This window comes from Sarcophilus harrisii, chromosome 5 (genome assembly GCF_902635505.1).
Source record: "Sarcophilus harrisii chromosome 5, mSarHar1.11, whole genome shotgun sequence".
Lineage (NCBI taxonomy): Eukaryota > Metazoa > Chordata > Mammalia > Dasyuromorphia > Dasyuridae > Sarcophilus > Sarcophilus harrisii.
This window is the reverse complement of record NC_045430.1, coordinates 22,645,921-22,656,376: the sequence shown is the minus strand read 5'-3', so window position 1 is coordinate 22,656,376 and position 10,456 is coordinate 22,645,921.

Below are 10,456 nucleotides of genomic sequence, written 5' to 3'. Positions count from 1 at the left end.
ATTCTTTGACAATATTCCTCTTCCTGTGATTTATGGACAAGCTAAGTTGACCTCCTCTGTTCCTCACATAAAACACTTCCATTTCCTGTCTCCATGCTTGATCTCTGACAATGTCTCACAACTGGAATACTCTCGCTCATCTTAGAATGAATCCCTCTCCTTCTTCATGACTCGGCTCAAATACTACTTTCTACATGAAACTACTACCCTCCCATATTACTCCCATATTCTTTCCATGTTTAGCCCATCTATACTTTGTTCTTAATTTCCTTGTATTTAACTACCATGTGTTTATTGACATTTATTCTTTTTCTATTTTTCTCTTTCTATTATACCTCATAGATAATAACCTCTCTCTTGTCATACTATTGGTTGTTCTTTATATATCGTGTCTGTGAGAAAGGCAGGAGTGATGGAGAGTCGACCTTGGAACCAGAAAGGTGGGTTCAATTCCACCTCAATCTGTGTAACTCCAAACCCCACAGTGCTTTAAGTAACTCTTTCAGACTACAAATTTTAGAGAAAATGGCCTGGGAGCCAACAATCTGGTTTCAGATTTGTTGTGGGACCCTAGTTGTGTGACCCTAGGCTTAATGCTTAAATGCTGTTTGACTCAGTTCCCCCATCTGGAAATAGGGTTAATAATAACACCTACCTCCCAGGATTGTTTTGAAGATCAAATGAAATAATATTTTTAAAATTCTTTGCAAACTTTAAATCACTATATTAATGTTAAGTTCTATTATTATTATATCACAAGTCAACACGTAATCTTACTTAAATGTATTCTGTACATCTTTAGCTTTGTATATGTACGTTTACAAGGTATGGGCATACTTCATTTCATTTCCCTTTACAGATATTGCATTTTAAAAAGTAAATGGAAGGTTTATGGTAAGCCTATTAATGATTAATAATTAGTAAAGCCAATTGATAATCCTACAATGGCCTCTAGGTTTTCTTTTTCTTTTTCTTTTCTTTTTTTTACAACTTACTTTCTATTATACCTCATATATAATAACCTCTCTCTTGTCCTACTTGGTTGTTCCTTATGCCTAGGGAACTCCTTCCTAATCTTCACTTCTTAGACTCCCTAATTTCCATAAAGGTTCATCTCAAGCACCACCTACATGAAGCCTCTCTTGACCCCCCCCCCCAAACTGACACATTCTGGTCATATTACCCTGGATAGGTCACCTAATTTTTAAGCATTCTAGTTTTTTTCCCCTCCTTACCCCCACCTCCTCCTCTAGATGGCAAGTAGTATAATACATGTTAAACATGTTAAATCTAATATATGTATACATATTTATTCAGTTATCTTGCTGCACAAGAAAAATAGGATCTAGAAAGAAAAAAAAAACTAGAGAAGGAAAGCAAAATACAAGCAAACATCAACAGAAAGAATGAAAATGCTATGTTGTGGTCCACACTCAGTTCCCACAGGCCTCTCTCTGGGTGCAGATGGGTCTCTTCATCACTGAACAATTGGAACTGGTTTGAATCATCTCATTGCCAAAGAGAGCCACGTCCATCAGAATTATTGTATAGTCTTGTTTTTGTTGCCATGTATAATGATCTCCTGGTTCTGTTCATTTTACTCAGCATCAGTTTATATAAGTCTCTCCAGGCCTCTCTGAAATCATCCTGATAATTGTTTCTTACAGAACAATAATACTTCATAACATTCACATACCACAATTTATTCAGCCATTCTCCAACTGATGGGCATCCACTCAGTTTCCAGTTTTTAGCCACTACAAAAAGGGCTGCCACAAACATTTTTGCACACATGGGGCCCTTTCCTTCTTTTAAGATCTCTTTAGGATATAAGCCCAGTAGAAATACTGTTGTGTCAAAGAGTATGCACAGTTTGATAATTTTTTGAGCATAGTTCCACATTGCTCTCCAGAATGGTTGGATCCATTCACAACTCTACAACAATGTATCAGTGTTCCAGTTCTCCCACATCCCCTCTAACATGCATCATAATCTTTCCTGTCATCTTAGCCAATCTGACAGGTATGTAGTGGTATCTCAGAGTTGCCTTAATTTGCTTTTCTCTGATCAATAATGATTTAGAGCACCTATTCATATTACTAGAAGGGGTTTTAATTTCTTCATCTGAAAATTGTCTGTTCATATCCACATTTATCAGTTGAGGAATGGTTTGAATTCTTATAAATTTGAGTTAATTCTCCATATATTTTAGAAATGGGCCTCTAGGTTTTCAACTAAAAGAGTCAAATAATGCAACTTACTTTAGTGTTATCTTATTTTGAGAATTTGCGAGTCACCCCAGCTTTCAGCACCCTGATCAGTCAGCAACCATCCATAGTGAGACAAGACATTCTACCAGCAAAAATACCATGACTTGTTGAATGTTTAGATGATGGTTAGCATTTTTTAGAAAATATTTTTAATTAAGGTATATACATTGTTTTCTTTGAAATGATACTACTTCACATAATAGACTATAGTATAGTGTAAATATGACTGAACAATCAAAAAAGAAGTCATGTGACTCACTTTATTGCGATATTCATTTTATTTCTGTATTCTGGAACTGAGCCCACAACGTCTCCAAAGTATAACTATAGAATCTAAGTTTCTTGACAGTTGGATTATTTTATCCTTTGTACTTCTTTTCCCAACTCCTAGCCCAGAACCGGAAACATAGCATTTGGTGAAATTTGATCCACTGTCCCACCATTTTTCCAGTTCACCCATGTTCACCACCTCTTCTTGTCTTCTTTGACTCTTCCCTCTTGTTGACCCATTGGATATGAATGTAAACAATTGCTAAATCTTGCCTGTTTTAATTTCCCACACTACCTGACATCCATTCTTGTCTCCTCTCACACACCTACATGCCCTCTCCCAACCTGAGCCCCTCTGCTTCATAGAAAGGGACCCCTCACATAACCATATCCCTTTCCATCGTAGAGTGTTAAAGGAGAAAGGGACTTTTGAGAGAATGACATTCAACCCCTCCCCTTTATCAAAGAAATTTAGAAAGGAAACAATTTATTGAAGTCACACAGCAAGGCAGTAACAGAATTAGATCATTTCTATAGAATTAGGACACCCCAAAGATCAGGGATTTGATCTTCACATATTCTAGGGGAGATTGAAGCTCAAAAGGGGGAGATGATTTGCTTTGAGTTATACAGCAAGCAGGAGATGGATCTAGGACTCCTCCAGCCCATGTCTTCTGATTCCTCAGCCAGTGCTCTTTCTGTCACGGCACACTGCTTGGCACATCCCTGAAAAGTCTGACTTCCTATCCCAACCTCATCTCTAACACCCCCTCCCCTTGACTCCAACTCCATTGTGAATTTCTAAAATTAGAATCACTCTTCTGGAATGAAACATAGCATCTCCTGGAGTCCCTGTTGGCAAAACTTCAAGGACTATAGAAATGCAATGCTGGGGTGAGGGCAGGGGGAGGGCTCAGTGTCACACATTAAGCTATTAGCATCCATTAACACCTTATCACCATTAACACCTGGTCCTAGTCATTTGGTGGTTATTTGCATGGCAGCAATTTAGCTGGACCCTGAGGGAGTGAGGTACATTTTGATGGTGGCTACGGCAAGAATGGAGCACAACCTGAGAAGACAAGCAGTCTATATGAGCATATTTCGGAGCTTTAAATGGGAAATATAAGGACAGTGATACTTATATATTACTTTAAACTTTGTTTAGTCATTTTTCAGTCATATCCAACTTTTTGTGACGCCCCTGAGAGTTTTCTTGGCAAAGATACCACGGTGGTTTGTCATTTCCATCTCCAGGTACTTTATAGATGAGGAAATGGTTGCAAATAGGGTTAAAATAAAATATAAATATATACACATCTATATATAAATAAAATAAAATAGACTTGTCTAGGGTTACACAGCTATGTGACAGCAGACACAGTGTCTGAGGGCAGATTGGAATTTATGAAGATGAATCTTCCTGATCGAGGCCCAACTAGGTGGTCCAGTAGCTAGAGGACTGGCCTTGGTCAGGAAGACTTAACTTCATAAGTACAGCTGTTTACTCTTTCAGGTTACAGAATTATTTGAACACTTCAAATGTCTTTTGTACAGAGATGAAGCATGGCATAGAAAATGGAGGGCTGAGCTTGGAGGCAGAAAAAAATCTAAACTGAAAGCCCTCAGTCACTGATTCTGGGGTTTTGTGACCCTAAAGAAGTCATTTATATTCTCCCAGTCTGTTTCCTGATTGTAATATGTGGACTGTCTCATCACTGTGAGGCTCATATGAGCTAAAGGAGGAAAAGAAAGAATTTTGTAACCCTAGAATAACAGTTTAGCTGAGAGGTAGTTACTATTTTCATTATTGCATTGGAAAGACTAGTAATGACATCATGATATTAGTAATGACATCATGATACTGAAGTCAATGTATGCTGTATCTGATTGTGGCTGATCAGATCAATATGAGCTTGTAAGGTTCTATCACAAGTCTCACTCAAATAGTCCTTCCATTTTGGATGGAAATGTCTCTAACTTTGAGCATCTCACTTTTCTTTGAGCTACTGGCACATTGTAAGTATCTAATAAATGTTCTCTCAGTCTCTGTGTTTCTGTGTTTGTGCTTCTGTGTCTGTGTCTCTCTGTCTCTCTGTTTCTCTTTCTCTCTGTCTCTCCATTATATGGAAAACAAGTTTACTGTGTACTTAATAAACGATTTATCATTCATTTGCTTATTCTTTCAACAACTATATGTCTATATGTCTGTCTATCTGTCTCTATCATCTGTCTGTCTTCCTATCTTTGTTTCCATTTAGTCCAATCCCTTCATTCTGGAGCTGAAGAAATGAAGCCCCACAGAAGCTGTGAATCGCCTAAAATCATGAAAATTGCAGAGGTAAGACTTGATCCCAAGACCTCTGATTCTAATTCAACCATCGTGCCAACATTCTATGCTTTCTCTCTTTTGTGGTTCAAATAAGATATAGAAAGCTTTTGAAAACCTTAAAATGACATATGTGACAGCTATTCCTATAGATTGTAAACTGCTCAAGTGTAGAGACCAATTTATTTTCCATTTCATCTTTCTATCCTATATTTCTATCTATATCATTTGTTGTATATTGTAGTTTCTAAATAAATGGTTGTTGAAGGAATAAGCAAATAAATGATAAAGCATTTATGAAGCACATAGTTAACTGTGTTCCATGCAATGTACTAAGTGCCAGTGATACAAATGAATAAATGAAAAAAATTATTAAGCACTTAATATGTACCAGGAATCCATCTAATCATTGAAGATACAGATGAATAAATGTAGCAATTAACATTTTATTAAGCACTTACTATGTGCCAGAAAATGTGGTAAGTGATGGGCATGCAAATGAATGAGTGAAAAAACTGAAAGAATATTTATTCACTATTATGCCAAGTGCTGGAGGGTGCAAATGGAATTGATAATAGGAAGAGAAGGTGACCAATTAAGGTAATATTGTGTAGTACTGGAGAGAAAATGAACTTGGGGTCAGAAGCATCCAAATACAGCTTCAGATACTAGCTATGTGACTCTTTACTTCACTGGGCTATCACTTCCTGAAAAGATGGGCTTAAACAGCTCCAAACCTGTGATCCTATGAAGAGGAAGGTATTGAAGAGTTTGACCAATATCTAGGTGGCAGAAATGTGAAATGTCTAGCAGAAGTGTGAAATGGGGAGAAACTGCTTCTTTTTTTCAGCATCTCTAATTGAATTACTCAAAAGTGAGAAGACATCATTGGCAAGTCTTCAAGCACAAACAATTGACCAGTTGACTGGTGTCCACTCAAATAAGAAGCTGAAGCAATGGGTAGTAATTGCAGAGAGGCTTATTCACAATTAGAACTAACCCAACATCCATTGGTCTGATCTGAAGGTGGATATCCCTGGATATTTTCATGGGAAGGTTGGAGGAGGAGTTCCAAGTAACTATAGGTATTTGTTTAAGGATGTTGTTTTTTTTCCCCAGATGTTGCATGGACTAGCTGGGCACCAAGCTAAACCAAGCTTCTTTTCACTTCAGATACTCCCTGAGTGAGTCCATGATAATCTCATCAGAGGAAGGCAACCTTAGGATTCCAAAGCCAACTGTTCTTCAGCGAAGGGGTAGATGATATAATGAGTCCATCAATAGAGAGGACAAATGTACTATATTAAGACAACTTAAAACGCCATGAATTTCTGAGGACACCCATAGGGCAATAACATAAAGATAAGCTTAGTGGTTGACAATCAGAAATGATGCCAGAAACAGCTGGGTCCAGCCTCAGAAATTTAGTATTATTAACAAAGACTTTGTTTTAAAAAATGTTTGAATGATAAAATAATTAAGAGAATGGTAGAACTTCAAGAGACTTTCTAGCTTATTCAATTCAATATCTTCACTTTGTTAGTTAGAGGTTGAAGATCTAGTTTGGAGTAAAAAGACTTGGAGAAGCCATGAAATATAGGAACAGATATGATTAAAAAAAAAAAGAAACAAGCTTGTTCTTGGTCCCAGAGAGAAGATTCAAGAAGAGTTGACAGAAGTTAGAAAGGAAGAAATTTCAGCTTAATAGATTAGAAGATCTTTGATTCAGAGTTGGAAAGGACCTCAGAGACCATTAAGCCCAGAACCCCTCATTTAGGATGAAGAAACTGAAACACCCTCCTCAGCAAATATCACTATCCCAAAGTGAAATGGCTCCTTTCCAAGGTAGTGGATTCCCTTTGAGTGGAAATCTTCACAAAAAAAAAAAAAAAAAAAAAAAAAAAAAAGGCTGGATGATAACTTATCAGGTGTGGTCTCTGAAGACTCACCAATTGTGATTAATAATATATAATGTATATAGTGAACAGAATACATTATTCATACCATGTATGGAAAAAAAGAATGTTGGTTAAGCAATTTTTAAGTAGCAGGAACACTTACACATATAAATAGCATTTGTTTTAGAAATATCTTTTGGTACAATTCTTTTACTTTAATCCAAATTAAAAAAGAAATATCTTTCTGAAAAAAGATGGACATATTCATGCATATGTGTATGTAAATATATATATATATGTATATATCTAACATTTAATACGTGTGTGTGTGTGAAATATAGAGGGTCAAATGAGAAATTAAGTGGCTGACTAGAGGGTCATACATCCGACTTATGTCACAGACAGGATCCCTAGGCATCTGTCTTTCTCATTTTCAGTCTTCCTTTCTCTGTGCCCTTCTATATATACATATGTTTATGTGTGTATACGTATCCATGTAAACATATACATACATGAAAAGCATATATTTATATACATTCATTTCCTTGCTATATACACACACATATATACTTATACACACATATACATTTACATGCATAGAGAATAAATATGAATACTTTACAACTTCAAAGATCTAAAAGTTCATCATTGTGGACCTGACTTCCAATAATCCATATTGTAATCTCTTTCATGATCTTTGAGAGATTCTCTAGACTACATGAATAAATAAATCAGCAAACAGATTGACAGACAGAAAAAAGAAAGAAAGTTAGTAGACAGATGGATAGCTACATAAATGGATCATCTTGTGGTCAACTTTGTGATAGTCTTTCTAAATTGAACTAAATTGAACTTACCTACCCATCACAGAATGCATTTTTCTTTTTATCTCCCCTCTATATCTCTGCCTTTCTGTCTGCTTTCTGTTCTGTCCTTTTCTCTCTTCTCTCCTCCTTTTCCTTTTTCTGACACAGTTCCACTCTTCCTCTTTCTTTATTTCTTTCTTTTTTGTCTCTCCTTTGTGCATTAAAAATGTTTAAATGACCTTTTTTGGGGAATCACTATTTTCAATTCCCCTGTCATCCCTCACTCTCCTTTATTCCCAATTAAAAACTAAAAAAGGAAAAAAACCTAAATAATGAATATGGTAGTGAATCAATAGATCTCCACACAAACTATCCAAAACTGTCTTTTTCTGATCCTTGAGTCTACCACCTAGATTGATTGATACTGTCTCCTTTCCCTGTTCCCTAACTTCCTCAATTATTTTTAGAAATCTTTGTTTGATCCTTCCTTGCTTTCTTATATGTACACATATTATATCCCCCAACTGGGTCAAAAGGTCCTTGAAATGGGTATAGGCAGTGTATTCCATTGTTGTCTTCATGGTTGACCAATAAATTGACCAGATTTCTTAAATCTTTCCAAGTTCTTGTTCTTTATATTCTCCTTATCTTACTTTCATTCACTTTCCTTTGTATCAATTCATAAAACCTAGGATTCTCTGAAATTGTCCTTTCCATTATTTCTGGCATAATAATATTTCATTTCTTTTTATAATGGGATCAGCCATTCTTCAATCAATAGGCACCTTCTCTTAAATTCTATTGCTTTTTTTCTTTTTTCCTCTTTTTTTAATCTTTTAATATTCCTTTCAGAATCAAGAAGCTTATTTGAATTATAGCTCTTTTCTCCCTAAGATTACATTTGCTTTCCTATCCCTAATAATGCATTGAATTTGATGGATTTCCAAACCATACTAATTCTGATGTATGTATATGTCTAAGGACATGTTATGTGTATACATTTTACCCTCCTTTGCTTGGTTCAGGCAACAACGAGGTTCATCTGATACCTGCTTCCATCACATATATTTGCTCTTTATGTATCCCAATTACAAGTAATAGAAATTTCTACTCTTCTCTTCTTCTACCTTAGTGTTCTCTTTTTGCCCTAACTTCTTCACTCTTCAAAACTTTGAAATAAAACTAATTTACCCTCAATGCCCTCTGCTTTTCTTATTTAACTCCCTCAATACCCTTTGGTCACATTGAAACTGAAGAAAAAATTGTTTTTTTGCTTTAAAATGTTATGAACCGATCATCATACAGCTCTTTCTAATTGCTCAAATTTACTTTTCTACATTTCTCTTGATTTGTGCTTCTATTTTAAAGTTCCTAGAATCTTTCACTGCAGGAACCTTTCAATAAAGAGAACATGGAACTTATACATACATAGAATATGCAAATAAATAGAATGTAAGGTCCTTGGAAGCAGGGGCAGTGTTATCTTTTCTTTGCACACTTGGAATTGCTACAGAGTCTTGCACAAAGTAGGTGGTATCAGCCATCCACTGGAAAGAACATCGGGTCTAGAAATCAGAGGACCTGAATTTAAATCTCATCTCTGATTCTTCCAACCATTGTGACATGTAAATCACTTAGTCTCTCTAAACTCGAGTTTTCTCATCTATAAAAATGAAAGGCTTGAACTAGATGGCCTCTGAGGTATCTTCCAGCCTGAAGTCTATAATACTATGAAATATTTGTTGAATTGAACCACTTTGAGCATCCTATAAAAATGCATCCTTGCAGCTTTCATTGCTCGCTGTTCAACTATGACTATGTAAAAACACATGTGCTCACCTTTGTGTAATATCTCCTGCATCAGATGGTGTTCCCAGCAAGCTTCCCTCCCTGGGTAAGGCTGTCTGGGCTCCAGTGGGTTGCCCGAGAAGCTGCAGGCCTTCTGACATGCTGCTTATTAGCCCTGAACGAGCCAGTACAATGTCTGACCTGCAGAGGCTCTGCCATTCTGCATTTGTTCCAAGTCATCACATGTGCTGGGTCCCTATTACAGGCTGGCTGGAGTTACTGAGTGAAAGGCAAAGTGTCTCTCAAAGCATTCCCTTCTGCTCTTTTTTTCAGGTGCCCATTCTGCAGTCCATGTTTAATAGGCCTTTAAGACATTTGTATGGCTTTCGACCAGCACTGAAAGGGGGAGTAAAGAGAGACTAAACAGTGTCAGACCCCAGTGATTGCTCATTTGGAAATTAACTCTGCCATCCTCCATCCCAGTCGTTTGTTTCTCTCCATTCCTCCATTCCTTATTCTCTCTATCCCAAACATGCATTCATTCCCTACTTGCACCTTAGGATCTTGTTCTCCTGATTGGTGATGCCTCTAAGACCACTATTTTAAATGTATATATTCTTCCTCTGCTCTCTAACCAACTCCCACTTACCAGTTCTCCTACCCACTCCTATCTCCAAATCCTCCAACCATGAACCAAAACCAAATCAAATCTGCCATTGTTCCTGGATAGGGTGTGCCAATCTACTTCCCTATCGCCCATTCAAAATGCCTGTAATTTTCAGAACTAAAGCTCCTTTCCCTGCTTGCCACTCACTCTTTTAGTTTTGGTTCCATCCTACAAGTTGAAAACTAAAGAATAATCCTTCAAGTTTCCTTTCTGCCCTCACTTCTTGTTATGGAACAGATTTTTGTGCTATCTGTATACTCAACGATCAAAAGACTCACATCCATGATCTTTCTTCCTTCTTTCCCAAACATCAAAACAGTTCACACTGGATAGCTCCATAAAGAAGATCAAATATTCACTAAGGCAAAAAATGAGAGGGGGGAAAAAATCAATGACTTCAGGCAGAGGGCATGAGTTCAAATCCTACT